This window comes from Anas platyrhynchos, chromosome 3 (genome assembly GCF_047663525.1).
Source record: "Anas platyrhynchos isolate ZD024472 breed Pekin duck chromosome 3, IASCAAS_PekinDuck_T2T, whole genome shotgun sequence".
NCBI classification, from domain to species: domain Eukaryota; kingdom Metazoa; phylum Chordata; class Aves; order Anseriformes; family Anatidae; genus Anas; species Anas platyrhynchos.
Genome location: NC_092589.1, coordinates 6058378 through 6078981, shown reverse-complemented (window position 1 = coordinate 6078981; position 20604 = coordinate 6058378). Strand labels below are relative to the sequence as shown.

At 49.7% G+C, this 20604-nt stretch overlaps 1 protein-coding gene across 6 annotated transcripts in view; it reads left to right on the top strand.

Annotated features, from left to right (window-relative positions):
- Positions 1-20604, top strand: part of LOC119716370 (uncharacterized) — a 157760-nt gene that overhangs the window by 67133 nt on the left and 70023 nt on the right. For 4 of the 6 annotated variants that reach the window (XR_011807930.1, XR_011807929.1, XR_011807931.1 and 1 more), the window contains one exon: positions 20240-20410. The exons of the other annotated variants lie outside the window; for them this stretch is intronic. The gene's annotated coding sequence lies outside the window, so the exon portion shown is untranslated. The remainder of the gene's footprint in view (positions 1-20239; positions 20411-20604) is intronic. 6 annotated transcript variants of the gene reach the window in all.

Genomic DNA, 20604 nt, shown 5'->3' with positions numbered 1-20604 from the left:
CCCGATGCCCCGGGGGGACCCTGGGGGAGGATGGCCCAAACTGCGGTCCGTTACCTTTATTTGGTCTTCCCTTGATTTTTTTTTATTTTTTTTTTCCCAGTAGCTTTTCCATATTGCCTCATGTGAGAGCTTCAATAACTGCTCAATAAATCATCAAGCTGACCTTTTCCAGGAAAAATGCGTACTGCCACGGGTGAGGCCAAGAGCGTGCGTGGTGGGGGCGCGGGGGAAGGCAAGGGGGGGCCGGGGTTTCCCGAGAAACTTTGGAGCTGCGAGCGGCCTCGGGTTTGTTTTGTTTAGGTGCCTGGAAAAAAAAAAAAATCCACTTTCCTTCTCTTTGCCTTCTACCTGCCCAACTGGTTATAGACCCAGACAGTTTACATATGTGATCCTTCCTATTTAGAAAATTAATGGTGTTTTCTGGCTCCAAATCACAGCTTGTGGTGCTCTGCGGGCGATGAAAAACTTGGCCAGCTTCAGCAGCAAAGCAGCCATTAGAAAATTAACCCTTGGTGGCAAAAGAGCAAAGGTACCCCAGTGAGGTCCACGCGAAGTGGCAGGCTGTAGCTTTCAGGTGTACCTACATATGTTAGCCGTGTACAGCCGGCGCAGGCGGTCCCCCCGGAGAGCGCCCGTCAAGCGTGTTTGGAGCTGGATGCTGCGGAGAGGGCACGGCCACAGCACTTGGCAGCGAGACCGACCAATATGCCAGGGTTTGCTCTGCAGCAGAGGCTGCGAATCGGAGCTGTTTCTCGGAGCTGTGCCTGGCTGGAGGCAGCGCGGCCGCCTTGGGGCCTCTGCCCTGTGGTGCCACCCCGCTCCCCGGCCGGTCCCGCGTGAGGTACAGGGGCACCTCTGCACCTTCTGCTGACGGCAGTGGTGCCTGGGAGTGAAAGCAGAGGCTGTAGGAAAAGGATAAAAAGGGGATTGTGCACGCTGCAGGCTGTTACGGGGCTTGAGGTTCAGAGTCGTGAAGGGCTGGACCCCAAACCCATGGGTTTGGTGGGTGCTCAGCATCGCCCCTTTGGCAGAGAGGCGTGATGTGCCTGTGGGCTTTGCAAACCTCCTTAATTGCCGTGGTGTGAAAGTTCAGGATGAAGTTGTCACTTCGTGGTGGGGTACACTCGGGTCCTCGAAGTCCCTGCAGGGACTTCATAGCGTGGGTTAGGGCTGTGCTGGCTCCAATTTGGAGGAAAATTAATGAATATCCTTCTGAGGTGGCCCTGGGACAGGGCAAGGAGGGGTACGCTGCGGTGCCACTTCTCCTCTCAGTGAGCCGGGGGGCTGTAGCTAGGGTTTTGCAGTTTATTGTCCTACAACAATATTTTTTCCATGTTTTTAAAATAGAAAAGCATCAGGAGAGGCTGTGGCTGCTGCTGTCCACCTGTAGCAGAGCCACGAGGAATCAGGATGGGGGAGCCTGTGTTTGGCACAGCACAAACACTGACCTTGGCCCTGGGCATGTTCCTCCTGCAGCACTGAAGCAGGTTTTAGCCTTGGGCTCCTGGTACCGGCACCCACAGCCGTTGATTTCATGGCCTCAGAATTCGGGGTTGGTGGCCCTCGGTGAAATTGGGCCGTCCTCCTTCCTGCCGCTGCCCCTGTGCAGAGGGAAATAACAGCAGAGGGTTGATCGCTCCTTCCTAGGATACTTTGACAAAAACGCCCCAAAATGAAGGCTAACATAATAATAGACGATCCATTTTCAATTAGCCTCTGTTAGCGCTATTAATAAGATTAATAACCTATAGTAAAACTGCCAATAAGCTTATCTAAATAATTTTTGGACCAGCCTTTGGGCTGGTGGCTGCCAGCCCTGCTCTGCTCAGCCCGGACGGGTGCTGGAGCGAAGCTTCCTCCGCAGGACGTGGTTCCCAGGGGGCAGGTAGGGCACCGGCCAGGACGTCCCAGAGGTGCTGCACATCATCTTCCCTCGAAAAAGCCCCTTCCGTGTTCCCTGGGCTGGCGTTGGTGACCCCCTTATGAACCGAAGGACAAACCGAGCTTGAGGCTTGCTTGCCTTCTCTTTTTTTTTAAAGCGCGTGACGCGGCAGCGACTGGTGTTAATGTATAAAATTAATTGCCCCGGCGAGATGTTTCTTCCAAAAAAGTAATAATAGTCAGGATTTAGCCTAGCGAATGTGAAAACCCTCTGGTATACTAATAAAATGAAAAGGTTTCACAAAATAATATCCCAAATAATTGGGTTCCCTCTACCAAAGGACCCCATGTTGTTTCTCTTAAGCAATATAAAAAAAAATGTGATTATTCCTTTGGACTTAATAAAACATAATTGGAAAAAAATCTTTAAAGAAAGCATAAGGTAATCGCTTTCACTTTTCCCAATCAAATTGATGTTGCTTTCCCTCTGCCATCCTCCTCGTCAGGTGAAGGAGTCTTTAATGCCTTCAGATCGTTCAAGAGGAAGAAAAAAACGAGAAGGGAGGAAGGAAGGAACCACCTTTTACTCTCCTTTTATTTACAAATGAAATCGCACCGTGTATCTGTGGTGCTAATACACCCAGCTTGGCTTGGTTTGAAGGGCTCGCTGGCTTGGCGTTGGGGATTTTTTTTTTTTTTTTTGGTTAAATGACGGTTTGGGGGGGGCGGGGGTTGGTCTTGATAATTTTTTTAGGCGCCTTTGACCGTTCAAACTTTTGAACAGCCCCTGGCTTGTAAATCCAGCGCCCGGCACCCCCTCCTCCCGCTCACCAGAAACTGCATGCTCCTACTGTGCTGCATTCATAATCAAATTAGTGCGCTGTGAATAGGTTAAAAAAACTGTTATCCAGCCGCTGCCACCAAAGATATTTTAGCCCACTCCCCACAAAGCCCTCCCTTTTCTGCTCCCCCTGCCTTTTCTTCTCCCTACGTGAGACATAAATACATCCACGCGGACAGAAAGATCTTTACCTTACTTCTCAGCAATCTTAGCCTCTTTATTTATTTTTTTCGGTGTCCCCCCCCCTCCAAAGGTAGCAAAACAAAAGTAAATTCTCCAGAAACGAGCTGCTCGCTGGAGAAAAAGGGGCGCTGGGGGGTGGGAAGGCGGTGGGCTGTGCGAGATGCTATAGGGAGACAGCGCTGGAGATAGTTGTCCCAGCTACGAGATAAAAGCTACATTACATGAAATTAATGGAGGCTGTCTGAGACGTACATGAATCACTGTTTCAACACTAAGAAACCAGCACAAAAGAATAAAGAAATCTGAGTACTAACTATATCTTCAAAGGTCTCCTATTTACCCAGCTATACCGGGTACTGACACAAGTGGGGGGAAAATATAAGAAAAAAGCACTGCTGTGATCGAATGAATGAGACCATATGAGCTATATTGGTGCCGTATGCATTCTATTTAGCTGATATCAAACACAGTTTAATGAAAGTTAAATAGTTTCTGAGGAGTGCATGAGCTGGAACAGATTAGATTCCACCGAGGGGTCTGTCAGCATATTGTTGCTCACATGTATTCCCCGCGCAGAGCTGCCACAATTCCAGCACTCCATTAGCAATACACAAAAGACTTATGCAGATAGCGGGCATAAGCACATACCGCCATGTTGGGAAATAAAAAAAAAAAAAGAGAGAGAGAGAGAGAGGAGAAAAAAAAAAAAAAACAACAAAAAAAAAACAGATGAAGGTTTTGTTCGGCACGCTCATCTGAAAATAGATCTCTGTAATTCGAAAGTGATAAGAATAGATGGAGGAAAGGAGAAGTGGGGGCTGTAAGAAAAATATAAAAAATAATAATAAAAAAAAAAAAAGAAAGAAGAGGAGGGGGAAAATGTAAACTACCTTAACAGAACAGATATTGCACCAAGTATATAAGGAGGTTTTGATCTTTCAGGGACAATGACATGGGTGAATGCTGTGCCCTTTTGATCTGCAAGTTACATCTGGTCTTAAAGGAGCAGCCGCTGCCGCAGCTGGCTGCCCCACAAGTTGCACTGGGACACGGGCTTTGGGGAGGGGGAAATAATCCTCCGACAAACCCGCGTCCCTCGGGCTCCTGCGGCTTGTTTTGAGATGCGGAATTCATCCCAGGAATACCGCCGGACAGCCTGTGCGACTGCTACCATCGCTGTCACTGATACTAACAGGAATTGAGATTATTTTTTATCACTTCAGAGGATTTTTATTCCTCTCCCTGGAAGAAAAAAAATAATAAAAAATCTCCTTCTCAGAGGTGTCTGTTTTAAAATTAGCACCAGGATAAGGCTGGTGGGGGTATTTAGATATCAGATGGCAATTGCTCAGTGATTATTGCATTTTGATTTAATCTGACAGAGCTGATCTTGCACCATGAAATCCCTATTTTCACAGGAAAATAGGAGTTGCCATAGTGGAACAGACCATGTGTCCACCCAGCCCCGCGCTGTGCCAGCCCGCCCCGGTGCGTGGGGCAGCCCCCCCGGCACACCGTGCCACTGGGCACCGCTCAGCGCGGGGGGGACTTCGCCTTGCTCCTGGCTGCCAGCGCCTTGCACTCGATGTTTCTTTCCCTCAAAACTTTGATTTTTTTTTTTTAAGCCCAGCTCTTTCTGCCCACGTAGGTGCTGCCAACTCTTTCAGGAGCAAACCTGCACCCGGCCGGGGACTTCTTGGTGCGGTGGCAGGGTGCGGGAGGGCAGGCAGGAGCTTTGAGGGGAAGGGGCAGAAGCAGAAGCCCTCCCGTTTGCCCAGGTTTCCTTTCTGTGCAGCTGGGAGCCTTCCTTATTAATATTATCCGGGCTGGGAGCGCGCAGTGTTTCCTCGGGCATCTCTTCTGAGTCATTTTATCATTATTCATAGGGATAAAAATGGCCCAAACCGAGGATGTTGAGGATCCGTTTAGGGTTGCCTGTCAGATCCACTAAGGTAATTGGCTCCATTTCTTCATTCTCCTTCTAAATTAAAATAATTTTATTAAGTGGTACAGGAGGTGTTTCACCTGTGTCACCAGCTGCCTATTAGAGCCAGAAAGGGCTTTTCCACATTATTTCTGCTTGTTCTTACAACACTATGTCATCGCATCCGGCGTTACATCATGTCAGGGGTTGTGCAGCCCCACGTACTGAGGCCCAGTGGCTACAAAATGTAGGTCCAAAATGCCCTTTCTTGGGGGCCGAAAAATCAAGTATGCTTGACTGATGAGACTCTGCTCACTGCTTCTGAGTTAGAATCCATGTGGGGGGAAAAATGACCCCATAACTGAGGGCTGGGGCTGCGGCCTCATTGGAAACCCGGCGCATTTACTGGGCTGCTTGGTTGGCTCCTCCTGGTTGGGCTCCAGCTGGGGTCAGTAACTGCACTTTAAAGAAGCAGAAACTGAGCTCCAAAGGGCCTTGCTGAGGGCATTTAGTGTCAAAATCAGGAATCTGGGGCTCCCGATTTCATGCGTGGAGCACCCAGCCTCACTGGTCAGGGATGGGCTCTGTGTTTCCATCATCAGTGTTTGCGAGCAGTGTTGAAGCACAGCTCCAGGCGTCTCCACTCAGTGTCCGGGCAGCAAGAACACAGTGGGTACACCCGATTTCAGCATCCGCCTGATTCAGACATCTTCTCGAGGCTGGAGGCTCAGGTTGCTGCCTCTTGCTGGGGCACAGGAGCCAGGAGCAGTTACAGGCACAGAAGCAGCATCAGCAAAAACTGCTGCTGGATGTTTTATTTTCGCCTTCCCATGAACCACCAGCTGCTAGTGACGGGGAAGTTTCCACCAGGAGATAACGTAAGCCATGCAGTGAGAAAAGGTCTCCTTTCCAATGCCCCAAATTATTTCCCTTCACAAAAAAGGTGCAGGTGTGCAGTAACATTCCTTGTGGTTAGATAAAGAAGGAGAAAAAAAAAAAAAAAAAAGGCATGTTTGTTCAGTTTTCAGGGATCTTGCAACTGTTTTTCTTCAACCTGCAGGTGGCATTAGCACTAAAAATGGATTTTCTTTCTTTCTTGAAAAGTGTTTAGCAATGAAACGAAGAAAGCTGCGAGGGGATCTGTAGTAGGGCTGCGTGCTTGGAGTTAGTCATCCTAACTGCAGATGGCATTTTTGCATGTTTTATAAGGCAGGGATATACAAGTGTTTTAGCATTAGAAATATAATACGTTAAGCTTCCGGAAGCAGCGGGCTGGTAGGACCAGAGGATCCTGAGCTTACGCCAAATCTGTGCAGCCGTGAGCGAGCGCTCCTTGCTGACCGGTGCCTGTCCCTCTGCCTGTCAGCACCTCGAGCTGCCAGCTTGTCCCCAGCCCGGGACAGTTTCCGATGCCCCTCAGAGGGCAGTTTGCTGTGGGGCCGAGCTGGGTCCTGTTAAAATCAGCGGGAGAATCCCTTGGTTGGAGCAGGACCAAAGCCTCCTGCACAGCAGGGATCTGGGGGCGTGCTGCAGCCTTTGGTGGTTGGGTGTCTTGGGCTCTTTGGCTGTGAGATGGAGAATAACAACACCTTTTTGCCTCCCTTACCTGGTCAGGAGGTTGGAAACATTGCTTACTGCTGAGAAACAGTTTAAAATAAGTAAGGTATTTCCCCCCCACCCCTTTTTCCTTGTGTGTCAGGAGCAGGAAAATCTCCCATTTTAAACCACAGTGCATCCCACACCCCAGCACTAATGTTCTCACCTTCCCAAAGCACCAATGTTTTAAAAATGAACCATTTAGGGCCATATTTTTTCAGACCAGGAAAGTGGCAAGTTCAGAAGAACAGAAGCCAGCAAAGGAGGAGCTGGGTCACTCTTCATCCCATTGCCCAGCTCCTCGCCCAAGAGCCCCAAAGGAACCCAAGCAACCCAAGAACAAAGGGCAGAGGTGGAAATTCCTCGTGACCCTGCACTGGTTCAGATCCGATTGACTCAATGCAAACCAATGCCTTGATTACCTGAAAGCATCTACAGGCTTTTCCTGCCAAAACACAGAGTTTTGGGGAAGCATTGGCTGGTGCTGAGCCCCAGGCACAGCACAAGCAGAACACCAGCCCCTGGGACCCTGTCCCGGTGGGGACCCTGACCTTGCTAGCTGGTCTGTCCAGGACAGCTGAGGTGAGATTGGATGCAAACAGCTTAGATTGCCAAACTTCCCCCATTTCCCCAACAGAAAAAACTGAGCATCCTAAAAAAGATAGAGGCTCCTCCCTTCGTTGCATTGAAACTCCCAGAGGAAAGCCAGGAGCGCCCCAGGGGCAGGAGGGCTGCAGTGGATGGTTGTTGAAGAGGGGAGCTGAGGGAGGGCCGAGGCCACAGAGCTCTCACCAGAGGCTGTGTGGGGACTTTATTTTTCCCTTCTTGTTCAGCAAACTATTTTGTCATTGGGAAGTGCTAATTTGTGAAAGCAAAACAACTCCGGGCGAAAGGGTGTGCTTTGACAAATTTCCCATATTGAGGAGGGGCGGGGAGAAGCATGGAAAGAAGAGAAAATAAATGTAGCACGATTGCAGTGTCATGGGGGGTAAGTGGTGCGTTGGAGACAGGGGCTAAATCACTGCTAAATCACTGCAGGCAGAATTGATGTGAGACTGGAGCACACAGAGAACTGGGCAGGGGCATAAACCTAATTGATTTGAGGCTGGAGCAGGGAGTTAATTGGGGGCCAGGGTGGAACAGTAAGTAACGTAGTGCTGTGATAGCCACGAGCATATCTCACTCTGCGCTGCCGCATCCCTGCTCGTGCCTGCGCCGGGTGTGGACGCTGGGAGGCCGGGGATCACCAGGTGGCTGAAACAGTGGTCACGTTGTTTTGGTCGGAGGTCGGGCTCAAGTATTTGGAGGTGGGTTTGAGAACACTTTGAGCATTTGTGGTGCTTTCTGCTGCGATGGACCTCAGGAGAGAGATGTCTCAGCAGCACTTGTCGTCTGCAGCCTTGTTTTGGCTGGGGAAGTGGAGGAGCAGTTGGCTGCCAGAACAATTATTTCCATGGTCATGGAAAAACGGGCACTTTCTCAGAGAAGAACTTCGTTCCTCTCAGAGAAGCAATGTACATCCCCAAGGAAACCACCCAGACTGGGCCGCAGTTATTCCTTACAAATAATTTTTTTTAAAAAAGGAGGAATGAAACACAACAAAACAACACAACAAAACACTGTTGAATTGAGCACTCAAAATTTGAAAATGCAAAGATGAAGGTTGCCTGGGCAACTGCTTTGCACTGAATGAGGAAATGATCTTGTGAAACAAACATTAAGTGATCATGTAATTAAAGACTGAATCAAAATGCCATTGTACAAGGAAGGAGCCTAAATTAAAGTTGACCAGTCAACTTCCAGTTTGGCGCTTCTTAAATTTTCAGAACTTGACTTAAACTTAACTTTCTGTTATTTCTTCATTTGTATGCAGTCTCAGTTTTTTCTATGCAAGAAAATTTATGGAATATCAATGTGTTATGGCCATGCTCACCTCCAGCCACACTGATCTTCAGCCAAAAATGTCTGGATTCCTAGCACACGTCTGCCACCAGGACAGACTTTGGTCTGTCAAAAAAAGTCAAAAAGTGCAACTTTGGTCTGCCACCTTCTGGGGCATGGTGTACAGCTGAAGGGACAACGTGGCCTTTCAGTTTATTATTATGTGCAGTTTGCCATACTGCATCAGATGGGGAACTAATCTAGTCTGCATTAGATGCACCAAAGAAAGATGCAGGAAATGAATACGCAGATGTAGAACATCCACAAGAAGACTTCATCTGAGCCACTAGTAGTTAGAGGTTGTTTTATACCCTCAAGAATAATTTCTATATATCCCTTCCAAACCCTATTTTTTATTTGTTTCTTGGCAGTGGCGTTGGTTTTAGGTTTCACCCTTTCACCATTTCCATTACCCAATGTGTCAGAGGAATGTGGTGACTCAGTATTCCTGGGGTCTGCTTAAAGCTCTGGGATGAGAGTGTGGTCCAAAACAATTGTTAGCAATCAGTCACCAACAGCACAAGCAGCCACCTTAAAACTGGAACATTAAATGCCGGTTGGTTAAGAAAAACATTGAAGCAATATCCACATCTCTGTAATATGTGAAGCCTTCTAAATGATACCTTCCATTTTGTTCCTTTTGCAAAACCACAGTGGCATCTTCTGATGTGTTACAGCGTACTAACCATCTCAAACCTGTATTTAAGAATTTGCATCAGAGAACTCCTCTCTCTAATTCATCTGGAAACACACACGTGTTTTTAGCTTACGCATTTTTTAGCTTACTAAGTGATAGTTACATGGATCTCTACCGTTCTCTTGCTATTTTCAAGGGCAAGAAACATCCGTACACACAGCATGTACTAGTGCCTGGCTTTTATTATTATAATTGTTATTGTACTTAGCTATCTGTCAATGCAGAGCTTGAGTTTGACACAAATTATCTCTATGGTGGTGTGCCCCTACCGTGAGATGCTCTCACATCTCCCAGCTCCAAGTGAGAAGACAAAAGACCAGTTCTAACCTTCCATTCGCGCCCACTTCAGTTTTGCCTAAAGATCTTGCTTTGGGGCAATTTTGCCTGAAGATCTTGCTTGAACTGTCCAAATAATTACTGAGAGGTATATCTAGAAACAGAGTGACACAGTATGGAAGCTTTAGCTTGCATTTACAGATTTTCTAGTTATTAATTATGTTAGTCTTTGTCAATGTAGACTATTGTTTCTTGTAGCATAGGTAAACCATATGACTGTGGGTAAAAAAAAACAACCTCTAATATGTGGGTGCCAATGCATTTTCTCAGTTTGTTTTGAATAATGGTAGCAGTATATATGTATATACAATGATAGTTGTATGAAAAGAAAAAGATCCGTACTTGGCAGATGCCAATGCTGCTTTGGGGTGGGGAACTAGAAGATCTTGTGAGGCTTCTCCCACCTCTGTCACTGCATACGGTGATAACCCCAGACAGTACCCGTGGCTAAGCAAGGAGACTCCTGTGTTTGTTGAATTCAGCTTTGTACTGCTTTCATTTTTCAGGGATAGGTTGGGAAGTTCATTCAAAGTTCTTCCTTTATTTTGGGAAATCCCTGACGTTTTCCCATTGACAGAGAACAACTGGTGCTACTTAGTGACTTTCTGCACTTGGGTTGGATCCTGTTCCTGCTTCCCCACCCAGCCCACTCCGGTCTGACCATGGTGTTCTCACCCAGCTCCCCCGTTTTGTTGCCCCCAGCTGACTCCCAGCCTCTATGCTTGGCCAGGCACAGCAGCTCTTTTCCTTTTTAAATTCACACCGGTGTTTTTATTCCATGGCTTTACCCAACCAGTCCTACTCTTCCACTCACCGTTTAGCGCTAGCTCCTTCTTGCGGAGCCCCCATCCACCCAGCCAGGCCAGCTGTAGCCCATCCTTCCCATCCCACATTCCAGTTTTGCTTGATGAGTTTCTTTCCACCTTGTCTTCCCCACGTATCCCCTTCCGAGCTGTTGTTTCCTCTCCTGCATTGCTCAGACTGGGAGATACCCAGGGAGAGCTGACTCCTGTTTTCTCCGAGGCCTCTCTTGGAGCAGCTGGAAGCCACAATTACAGAAAAAGTCTGGTTTGAGTTTGGCAAAGTTATAAGCAAATATAAAAGTCTTTTATAATGGGAAGTGTCATACAACCTTAATAATAGGCAGTGCTATCAGCCCCACCTATAATATGTATGTGCGCGTGTATAAAAATGAGACCTGAAAACTGAGCGAACATGAAAAGGCCTCGACCTACTTTCAAACCCGCCCGTGTGCTCCCCATCTCTAATGCGAGTAGACAGGACAGGTCTTGTACATCTCTGGGTTCATTTTACAGAAGTGTGTTACAAGTCGAGAATTATTGTGGAAGGAGACTTGCAGACAATAAAACTGGGAAGGGCTTTTGCAGGATCTCATTTACACACGGGCGAAATGCATGAGCTCTGTTGAATCCCATCCAGGGCAATTCAGACAGATGTTGAAACATGCGATAACCAAAAGTAGGGCCAAGGCTGGGCCCTCAGGTAGACAGATCTCTCCCCTAATAGTCTCAGACTGTACGGTTTCAGGGTCTGCTCTCCAGCTGCAGCCCAGAGGAAATTTGGAGAGAGAGAGGGATTCGTAGCGTCCTCTTTAAGCCCACCACTAGCTTATTAGGAAACGGAGAGCTCTCATTCCTGGGAGCAACGTTTTGTGAACTGTCATACTCACTTCCTTCACGCGCTGGCACAGATTGCCTGCTTGACCCGAGGGCTGAAGTCATTTACATTTCTGATCTGCTCATCTCTCAGAAACTTCCACAAATTAGAAATACCATAAACTATGTTTGTTGTAGCGAGGGCAGAGAAGTCTGAAGCAAGGTCTGGGTGTCATGGTTGACCTCGGCTGAAATACTGGTTCAAAATAGACCTTCTTTGAAGAATCTCAGAGCCTCTGAACTTCAAGGCACTGGCTAATGTCTAACTGACTGCAGGTAAGTATTTCTTTACAGCAGGGCTCTTCTGCACCACACCTCTCACTTCGAGCTTCTCCAGAGTCTTGTAGGTAAATGAGAGAGCTGGAAAATGGATACAATCACCACAAGGATTTTGAGTTAAAGCTGCTTAATTGCAAGGTGTTTTCCTTCTGTGTTAAGATTTCTAACGAGCCTTTACAGGAGACTGCCAGTGTCATAGCTGAGAAATGCTATGGGACAGCACGCAGTGGAGCCTTTATTTCCATAATGCTTACTCTTCCTTGTAGTTTTGGCAGTACTTCCCATGGGTATGCTCTACTTCGTGCTTCTGCACCGAGGGCAGGTCCATCCCTCCTGCTCTCCCCTGGTCCCAGGCCCCTTGGATGGGCATGGAGGCAGCCGGGGTGGCTCTCCTGCTGGGACCTTGGGGCTGGCCCTTACGCCTGGCCTCAGGGGGACAGAGATGAGAGTGAAGCCTTAGAAGCAAGCTGGTAATGCTGCAAGTCTGAGTGGTCAAAACCTCGGTATTTTCCTGTGATGAGGCAGTTTATAATTTGCCCTCATTCCCTCCTGCTGAAAAATTCCTCTAATTCTTCCCATGTGAACGGAGAGCATGAAAGGAGCACCAAAAGTCTCTCCTCTTGCTTTTCCCATTCATTTTCTTAGGCTAAAGCCCTGTGGACGAAGGCCGTTCCAGGTGCAGGAGAACTTTTCCTGTAATATACCCATGGTATTCTTACCAAAAGCGTTACCTCCAGAACTATTTCCTTCTCACATTAATTATCCTTTGAGCCCGCTTGCTCAGAGCACACAAAAGGGTACAGAGGCTTTGCAGGATTTTTTTTTTTTTCTTTTTCATTAAGTAGCACATGTGCCTCTCTTTGCATACGTAGGGTGGCTCCCCACCACCTTGAAGACATCACAGCGTGTACCGTAGGAACCGAAGCTGGCAGGTATAAAATGGGTGGTTATTGTTTACTTATGTGCCATAATGCTTCCCATATGAGCTAGTGACGGGGCTCGCGGTGCTGGGGTGTAAGAATTAAATTAAGAGTTTCAAGAAAACAAAAGGAGACGTAAGCTAATGGCTGCTGGGATAACATCTTTCATGGTTGAGTCTTCCCTGCAAGGCAGGGTGTTCTCTCGTGAGCCTCCCAGCAAGGGGAGGTGAGGACGGATCGGACCCACGGGCACGGAGGCTGCTGGTTGAAGGCAGCCCAGCAGGCGATGGGAGGACAGAGAGGGGTTAATCTCCTGTCCTGCTTGCCCGAGGGAATGTTTATCGCCTCTCAGGGAAGGTCTCCTTTCCTTAGGTGAGTTAAGTCAGCCTCCGCTTTGTTTGACGCTGCCCATTTGAGGAAAGCTTCTCCCTGACCTTCTGCCAGAGAGACTGATGACAAGGACGGTTTGAACTAACCTTGACATTCACCAGGGTAAATGGCTTTTTCCACAAGTAGTCAGCAAGCAAGGAGAGCCAGTCAAGAGCTAATGAATCTGCACCTGAGGGAAACTGAACAACAATTGTACTTTTAAAGAAGGAAAGCCTCCCGGGCTCCATCTGTGCTTAAAAGCTGGAGGATTAACTCTTCCAGCTCGCGCCTGGGTCGCGCTGTGTTGCTTTCGGCTGGTGATGGGGAGGCAGCAGGGAACACCACCGCGGGGCAGGAAAGGTGCTGAGCTCTCCGGGTGCTGCACTGCTGGCTTCAGAGGGGGGCCCAAGGCTGGATTCGAGTCCTGGGCTTTAGCCAGGTCTGGGCGGGTGGGGTTATCTTGCAAGGACTCACCTATAACACAAGGAGGGACCAGGGGGCACCTCAGCCTGGGGCTTGGCACTGGGGTCTCCCCAGGATATGGAAGCTGAGGCATGCCGAGCCCGCTTTGCCCTCCTCCTGCTCGAGGAAGGAGGTTTTGCTGGCTGCTCGGCCATCTCTGCAAACAATAGAGAGAGCATTGCCCATTGCGACATATTTCACTTTGCTCAGTACTGTCCGGATGATGTATTCTTAGTCCTAATTAGGTTGTTCAAAGCCTAGTTTTTGTGAATAAGCCATCATTGTGTGAAGATTGGCCTGACAGTCCTCTGGCCTGTTCATTCACAAATCTTGCCTGTTGCTTCGTTGTGCATTAACTCGTTCGGGGTTTCCTCCTGCAGCTGGAGAGGAGGACGGGCGGCATTGCGTGGGATGTGCCACCTCGGATGCATGAAAATCAGGGTATGGCCGATTTCAGCCCACTTGGGTGAACCTCGCCGTTCTGTAGGAGCTCGTCCTCTGCCCCAGGAAGTTTGCAAGGGGCTGGCCTGCAAAGCGAGAGCCTGTTTTGGGGGGGTGCTGGGGAAGTGACTGCAGCCAGCTTTTGTCTGGCAGCACTTGGACTGCAGGCACACGGATTGCTTTTCGGAGTCTGCTACTAATTCATGTGTGCATAACTCCTACTGGCTGGACTAAATCGAGCTCTGTAAAATGTATTTATTAATACTTACTTCCTAGGGCTGTTTATTTAAATGTTTGCAAAAGGCTTTGGAACGCGAAGCAAGGGAAGAGCACAGGCTCCGGCGCTGAATCTTAAGCACTGGCAGTGGAGACACTTGGCAGAAACCAGCGGTAGTTTTCCTCGGGAAAACAAAAGGTAGTGCCCGTGCCATCTCTGCCGCACGACCATCTTCCAAAGGGTGGTTTTAAAAAAACCAAACAACACGGCAAACCACGGCGTTTTAAGGAGAGAAGGCAGCAATGCTGAGAAAGAGGGCTGATGGCTCCCAGCGCAGCCGCGAGTGGCACGTGTTGCTGCTGGGCTTTCCCCAGCGGGGCTCTGCTGGGCTCCTGGAGGCAGGAGCAGAGATGGGCGATGCTGGGGGAAAGCCAGGGCTGGTGGTGGGCGAGTGCCCGACCTCACGAGGGGTTGGGGAGCACGCTGCAGCCCGCAGCCTCCCGGGGAAAAAGTTGCATGCAGCGGAGGAGATAATATTTCATCTCCCCGCGGGTCGGTTGGTTCTCGGCAGAGTGCTCTCTGCTTGAGATTTGAGGATTTGCAGACAGACAAACTCCACAACCCGGCAAAGGTCAGTCTAAATATCAGGCAGATAAACAGCACCTTCACCGTAAGCACACCGCCGATTTATGGTGCTCAATTTACTCTTTCCTTTACATGACAAAGTGAAGCGCATGCTTCTTCAGAGGGCGGCAGCTGAAAAATTTAAAGTAACATAACTTCCTGAGGTGGTTTTAAAGAAATATGCTTTCCTGTGGCCACAGCCTGCTTCCTCTTTATATATATTTTTTTTCTCTCTATTTTGCTTTGGGGAATTTCTCCTTCCTGACCCCCCAGCCCTGCAGAAAAACGTGACACCTGTGCCTTGCTTCTGCTTTCACACAGAACCCCCGCCTTCGCTCGAGATTTAACGGCACGACTGTACAACACGAGCAGGGTCCCGTGAATCGCTAGCAAGGGGAGTTTTGCACGACTGATTTCCATAAGATCAGGCTGAGATAAGGGGAACAAGGCAGAAGATAATTTCAAAATCTTCATTTCTGCTAGTTCTGCTTAGGTAAAGCAGAAACCTGGGAAATTTAATTTTGTACAGAAAACGCTGAAGTTAATCAGTTCTTCGGGGCATCCGATTCCCATTAATAACACAGCTCCTTTATGCCAGGTGAAATCCTCATCACTAGACTTCGCCTGCTCCATCTTCGGCAGAGCCCACATTTTCCCATGACCCATGAAGTGTCTTTGAAGTGAATATAAATTATGCTACAATGCAAATACACCTTTTACAGTCCTGGACTGGGGAGAAGGAGCCACAGGAAATCAGGATCAGACTCCCCTTAATTTTCTTGTTACTGATCATGCAAAAAGATCTATGTAACTAAAACGTTTCTGTAGGTAGTACAAGTTTCTGAAAGCAGAGTGCGTGCCAAACACTTTTGTAAGCTAAACTCCATTTCATTAGTCAAATAATCAAGGTAATAACACCACTCTGCATCATAAAAGCAGAGAAAACCTTCGTATTTCCACCCTTTACAAATATATTAAAACTGAGATTTAGTGTTTTGGTTTGGGTTGCGTATTTTTGTTTGCTTGTGTCTCTGTTTCTGTGGGCAGAAGTCCTGTTCTCATCAAGGCTGGGCTCTGTCCATTGCTAGGAATCGTGGCTGGCCCTGCCTTGGATGCGGGGACTTCGTCAAGCTGGCCCTGTTTGCTTTTACCCCAACTCATAGAGTAGCTATTTAGTCAATGTGTGCAAAATGAAATTTAGTAGCACTGCGCACTTGATGCATTTAATATTTTTTATTTTTTTAAAGCTACCTCTGAAGCCCTGCAAGCTAGCGTTTGCCACAAATGTACATGGCTGTAGGCTGCAGGCTGCAGCCATTGATGCCAGCAGAGCAAACCCTGGTTCAGTTAGCTGGGTTCCTGTTTGTTGCTGCAGCCTTGAAATCATGCAAGTTACCTGCCTCGTCTGTACTCTTAAAGAAAAAAAAAAACAAACGTGAAGTTTTATAACACAATAAAATAATTGTAAAGTTATGAAAAATGCAAATATTAGCTTAGTTGCTTTGAAGTCTGTTCTGAGAATTTGTACTTCACAAGGATGCCCCGCACAGGTTTTGCAGTCGGAAGAAAACACTGAGGTGCAGAGGGGAAGGAAACCGAGCTTCCTTATCTCTTCCAAGTTTTACAGGTTTTGGAGGGCTGAGGGGCGTGATTTTATTTTTTTTAGCAAAGACAACATTTTCACCGTTAAAGCTTAAAGCCAACTTTTAGCACCTTAAATTCAAGTTTGATGCTTTATATGCGGTTTCCGTTCTTGTTGAAGAAATGCTGCTTGCCTGGGCAGCGTGGCAGAGCAGCGAGCAGGAGGCAGCCAGGCTGGAGCAGAGAGGTGAGGACCCAGCTATCTGTGGTGGTGGGCACCAAACGTGTGCGTAGCTCCTGGTTACTGCAGCTCCCCACGGCACAAACCCCTTGGGTGCCAGCACGGACAGGTCCCCCTACTGCATCTCTACAGCCCCTCCACTGCTGCGCAGGAGATGGAAGAGTGACACGCTATTAAAATTGGTTATTCTAGATAGCTCACCTCAAAAGGCACCGGGGATTTGATATAATTACGGGAGTATTCCCCTGCTACCCATGGTCGGGGCAGTGGAGATGCGATGCCATATTGTGCTGCTGACAGCACCCAGCATATCTTTAAGTTGTAATTGAAATATCATCCCCAAATGATTTTTTTTCTAGTAATTTTTGACCCAGTCTTCCATGACCTCAGCAGACAGCCTGACAATTAGGGCTGGGTGCGCATCCACTGAGCAAATGACTCCGTCAGTCCGTAGGCACGTTTGTATCCTGATCTGAACCTGGAAGAAATGACTGCTGTCCTTCTCGTGCAGCAATCACGGGCTGTGATGACAACTAACAATTAGTAGCCTTTGGAGGAAGTTAGTTTTTAAGTTAATTTTTAAGCCGTTTACAAGCTTAGCCAAACTTGTGGGCTGTTTGCAAGTCAGCTGCTCTAAACCTGTGCTGTGCATGGCTTGGAGCTGGCCAATGCATCTGGGGCAAGGTTTTATGGCACCGCTCAGTGTTGGCAAGAAACAGTACATTTTCTTTTCTCTTTTTGGGGTTTCTTCTGGGTGGTGTTCCCAGTCCGGGCATCGTGGAAGGGAAAGGACAGAGACACGTGGCGTTCCTGTGTCTCTGCTGTGCTGCTCACGTGGGTTTTGCCGGTTGTCCCTGGGTCGGGGCCGTGCTCTCGTGCCCCTGGTGCCTGAGCATCGCGAGCTGAGCACCGCCGGGTTCCCGTGGCCACTGGAGCTGGGCTGGTGCAGGGCATCTCTTCCCGGCTCTCAGCAAGGACTGCTGCGGAGCTGGGCAGCGAGACCACCTGCTTTACAGGTGCTTTACTTTGGCGCTGTGCTGGCTTCTGTGGTCCCTGCGTTCGTTTGGTTGAGGGCTGTCTGCATCGGCGTTTCATCTCGTGGGGACGCGTCTCTGCTGAGCAGGCCTGGTGCTCCCCACCAGGCAGCCTGCCGATCGCCAGATAAGCTGCGGGCGCTGCGTCGCTGGGGCTGCTGCGGTTCCCCAGCTGTTGGTGCAGGAATGGCAATTTGTTTTTCTCAAATGACCTAATCCTGTTAAGGGCGAGCGGCGACATAAGCACAACAGTAAACAGCATTAGTGTCACCGAGGGCTCTGCGAAGTGTTGGATCGTCTTCATCTGTGGTGGCTGGAGGTTTTCTTTCCTTCGCACAAGATGCTATCGCTGATCCGGCTCCCACCCCGTAGGGCTGCTTATCTCGGTGTGTCCCAGGGCGTTAGCACGGAGCGTGCCTGCTGTGCCACGGGGCGGGGGAAGGCAGCAGGGAGGGAGATTAACCTGCAAATGATTTCCTTGCGCTGAAAATGGCTCATGCCAAGTCAAAGCCAAAAAAAAAAGATGATGAAAGTGTTTTGGAGAGGCTGATCTCAGCCCCATCATGTGTCCATCAAGAAGAAAATCTGTCCCCTTACAACACTTCCAGTTAAACACCCTAAGAAATGAAGCACATCCTTCCTTTCCACCCAAATTAGTCACGTCACTCTTGAAAACGGCCTCATGCTGCTTTCTGAACTTTTTAACCTAGTTTGAACCGAGGACGCTGGTGTCTCCATCCCATGTCAAGGTACAGCCGATGTTAACACAGCAGGATTGAGCCCCTGCGAGCAGCTCAGTGCACCTCCACGTCCCTACCATGACACAGGCAATGCCAGGCAGTGCTGGCACCGCAGGGCAGCAAAAACCCACAACGTTTCTCCTGGTTTGCTTTGCCCAGCAAAAAGCCAGCAGGCTTTCCCCACAGCTCACAGGAGGGAATCGCCTTCGGCAAAAAGAGATTGGAAATATGTAGAAATGGGCAGTGAGACCCACGGCCAAAGGAACTCCTCCACAAACCATCGCTGGGGTTTCCTTTTCTCCATTTTGCCGGATTTCGGATCAGCCCTCGGGTCGGTGCCACCGGGCTGCAGGAGCATGCCCCAGACCTCACGGTGCCGAGCGACATTCGGGATCCGTCCTTATGGAAGAAGTCCAAAAAAAAAGAAAATACAAATCCGAGGTGGTCAGGGCGGATCACTCCCCTCTCTCGAGCACGAAGTACCGCAGCAAGCAGGGCCCTTATCTGCCGGCATTCCTGCGCGCCAGCAGCCTTATCGGGGGCCCGGGCGCCCCGCGGCACCTGGCTGCGGGGAGGTCAGCGCCGGGGCAGCCCCGCTCTCGGCTCTGCTCCCTCCCCGTCGCCCCACGGCAGCCGTCAGGGTCGGTCGGCGGGAGTGCCGAGGGGCCTGGAGATTGTTAAGCGCCGAATTTTGTTTACTCCCTCTTTTATACGAGCATATTTCACAGGGCTCGGAGCAGGGGAAGAGCCCGGCCGCTGGCGGAGCGAGCATCCTCTCCGCATCCATTTTAGGGCTGCGGCTCCTGCGAGCGGTTATCTCGGGGGAAGGAGCCACGGGGCTGCAGACGGGGCTCTCGAGCGTGGGGCCGCCGGGGCGGGTAAAATATCGCCTCGCCGCTGCCAGGGATTTTTCTTCCCCTTATGAAAACAGAGTGGCCTCTGAATGTCAGCCCAGCCTGCCTGTCAGTTCTCAGCTGCACCATGGGATAAAGCTGCTGATCCCTTTTATCCCCTTCTGGGAGTAGTATTAATAGTATATTCATTTTTGTTCCATTTATAATTCATTACTGCACAGTTATTTGGATTTACTTGCGTTAAAAGGCATAACGAGACAAAAACTTAGCTGGTTACGAGCCTGGGGAGGAGGGGAAGGCGCTTCCCCTCCCTCCGGCCCCGTCGCGCCTCCGGGGCTGGCAGGAGCTGCCGGCCGGGGCCAGGGCCAGGGCGAGCAGGGCAGGAGGGAGGTGGCTTTGTCCCCGTGGTGCCTGCAGCTCCGGAGGTCACTGCTGCCCACGGTGCTGCCACCGGAGCCGCGGGAAGATCCGCGTTACTTCCACGCAGAGTGGCGTGTTCCTGGACCCACACACCCAAATCTCACCGAATTTCGCTGCAAATCTAGCTCCTGTTGGGTGTTTGGGATCCCTCCTCACAGTGGAAATGTTTGTTCTAAGCAGACAGGGGCATGCATTTAAAAAAATAATAATAATAATGAAAAAAGCTCCTTATTGTTTTGACCTCCTCCCCCGCTGTGCTTTTATCTGCTCGCAGTGGTTGCAGCGCTGGCTCTCCTCTGGGCATTGCAGGTTCGGGGCCAGGGGGGCTGCTCTGCCCACGGCACACGCTCCAGGAGAGGCCCAGATGTTCAGAAAAAAAAAAAAAAGAAAAGCTGCATTTTTTTAAACCACCTTTACGCTTTCCTGCTCCTGGGGCCAGCCCCCTGCGTAAGATAAAACAGCCTGGAGTCTGCTTTATCTCACCCCCAGCTGCCCACCGTCCCCGGGGACGCTCTGGCAGGGGGCTCAGCCGGACACGGCAGCTCCGGGCCCTGCTCCCTGTCCCCAAAATGGGGGGGACACCACACGGGGAGGGGACCGGGCCCCGGGGACCAGCACTCGCCCCACAGCCAGCCGCAGCCACACAGAGCAGCAGGAGACAGCGCCGGGCCCTGCGGTCCGAGGGGCTTTTTTGTTTGTTTGTGTTTAAATATTTGTGTTTCAATACTATTATTTTTTTCTCGCTCCCCCCCCAAGGTGACAGGCTGCTTTCCCAGGCCAGGAGCTGGTGGGTCCCTTCCCAGCCTGGCCTATGTGGGCAGGATCTTGCCCCCGCAGCTGGTGCTGGTGCCCCCGCGCTGTGACCGCCTGTGGTTGTGTAGCTGGCTCAAATTAGCTGCTGATAGAGGCCTGGCGAGGTCACTCTGGACGGTCACCTCCAAGGTCTGCTTTCTGGAGACGAGCAGGAAGTTTTGTTTTGCAGGCAGGCCCGTGAGGAGGGCTGCAGGAGGAGAGGCCTCTTTGATCCCGGTCACTGAGGGATTTGGGGGCATCTTTGTAAGACCCCGCTCCCAGCCGTCCCCCTCGACCCAGCCAGCCCCTTCCTAAAGGGCGTTGGCAGGTGCAGAAACAAGGCTCCTGGTGCAGTCCCCAGGTGAGAAACCCCGTGGATTTGGGGCACTCTGGGCCTGCTGGGTACTAAAGGCTCATCCTGTAGGCACGGTGGTTACTCAGGGTTCCTGTTTATAATGCATACTGAAAATACATTTTCTATTTCATTTAAATGAAGTATTTCCGGTGAAGTTCTGTATGTTCCCAGATAGGGGAAAAATGGCAATGTTTATGTCC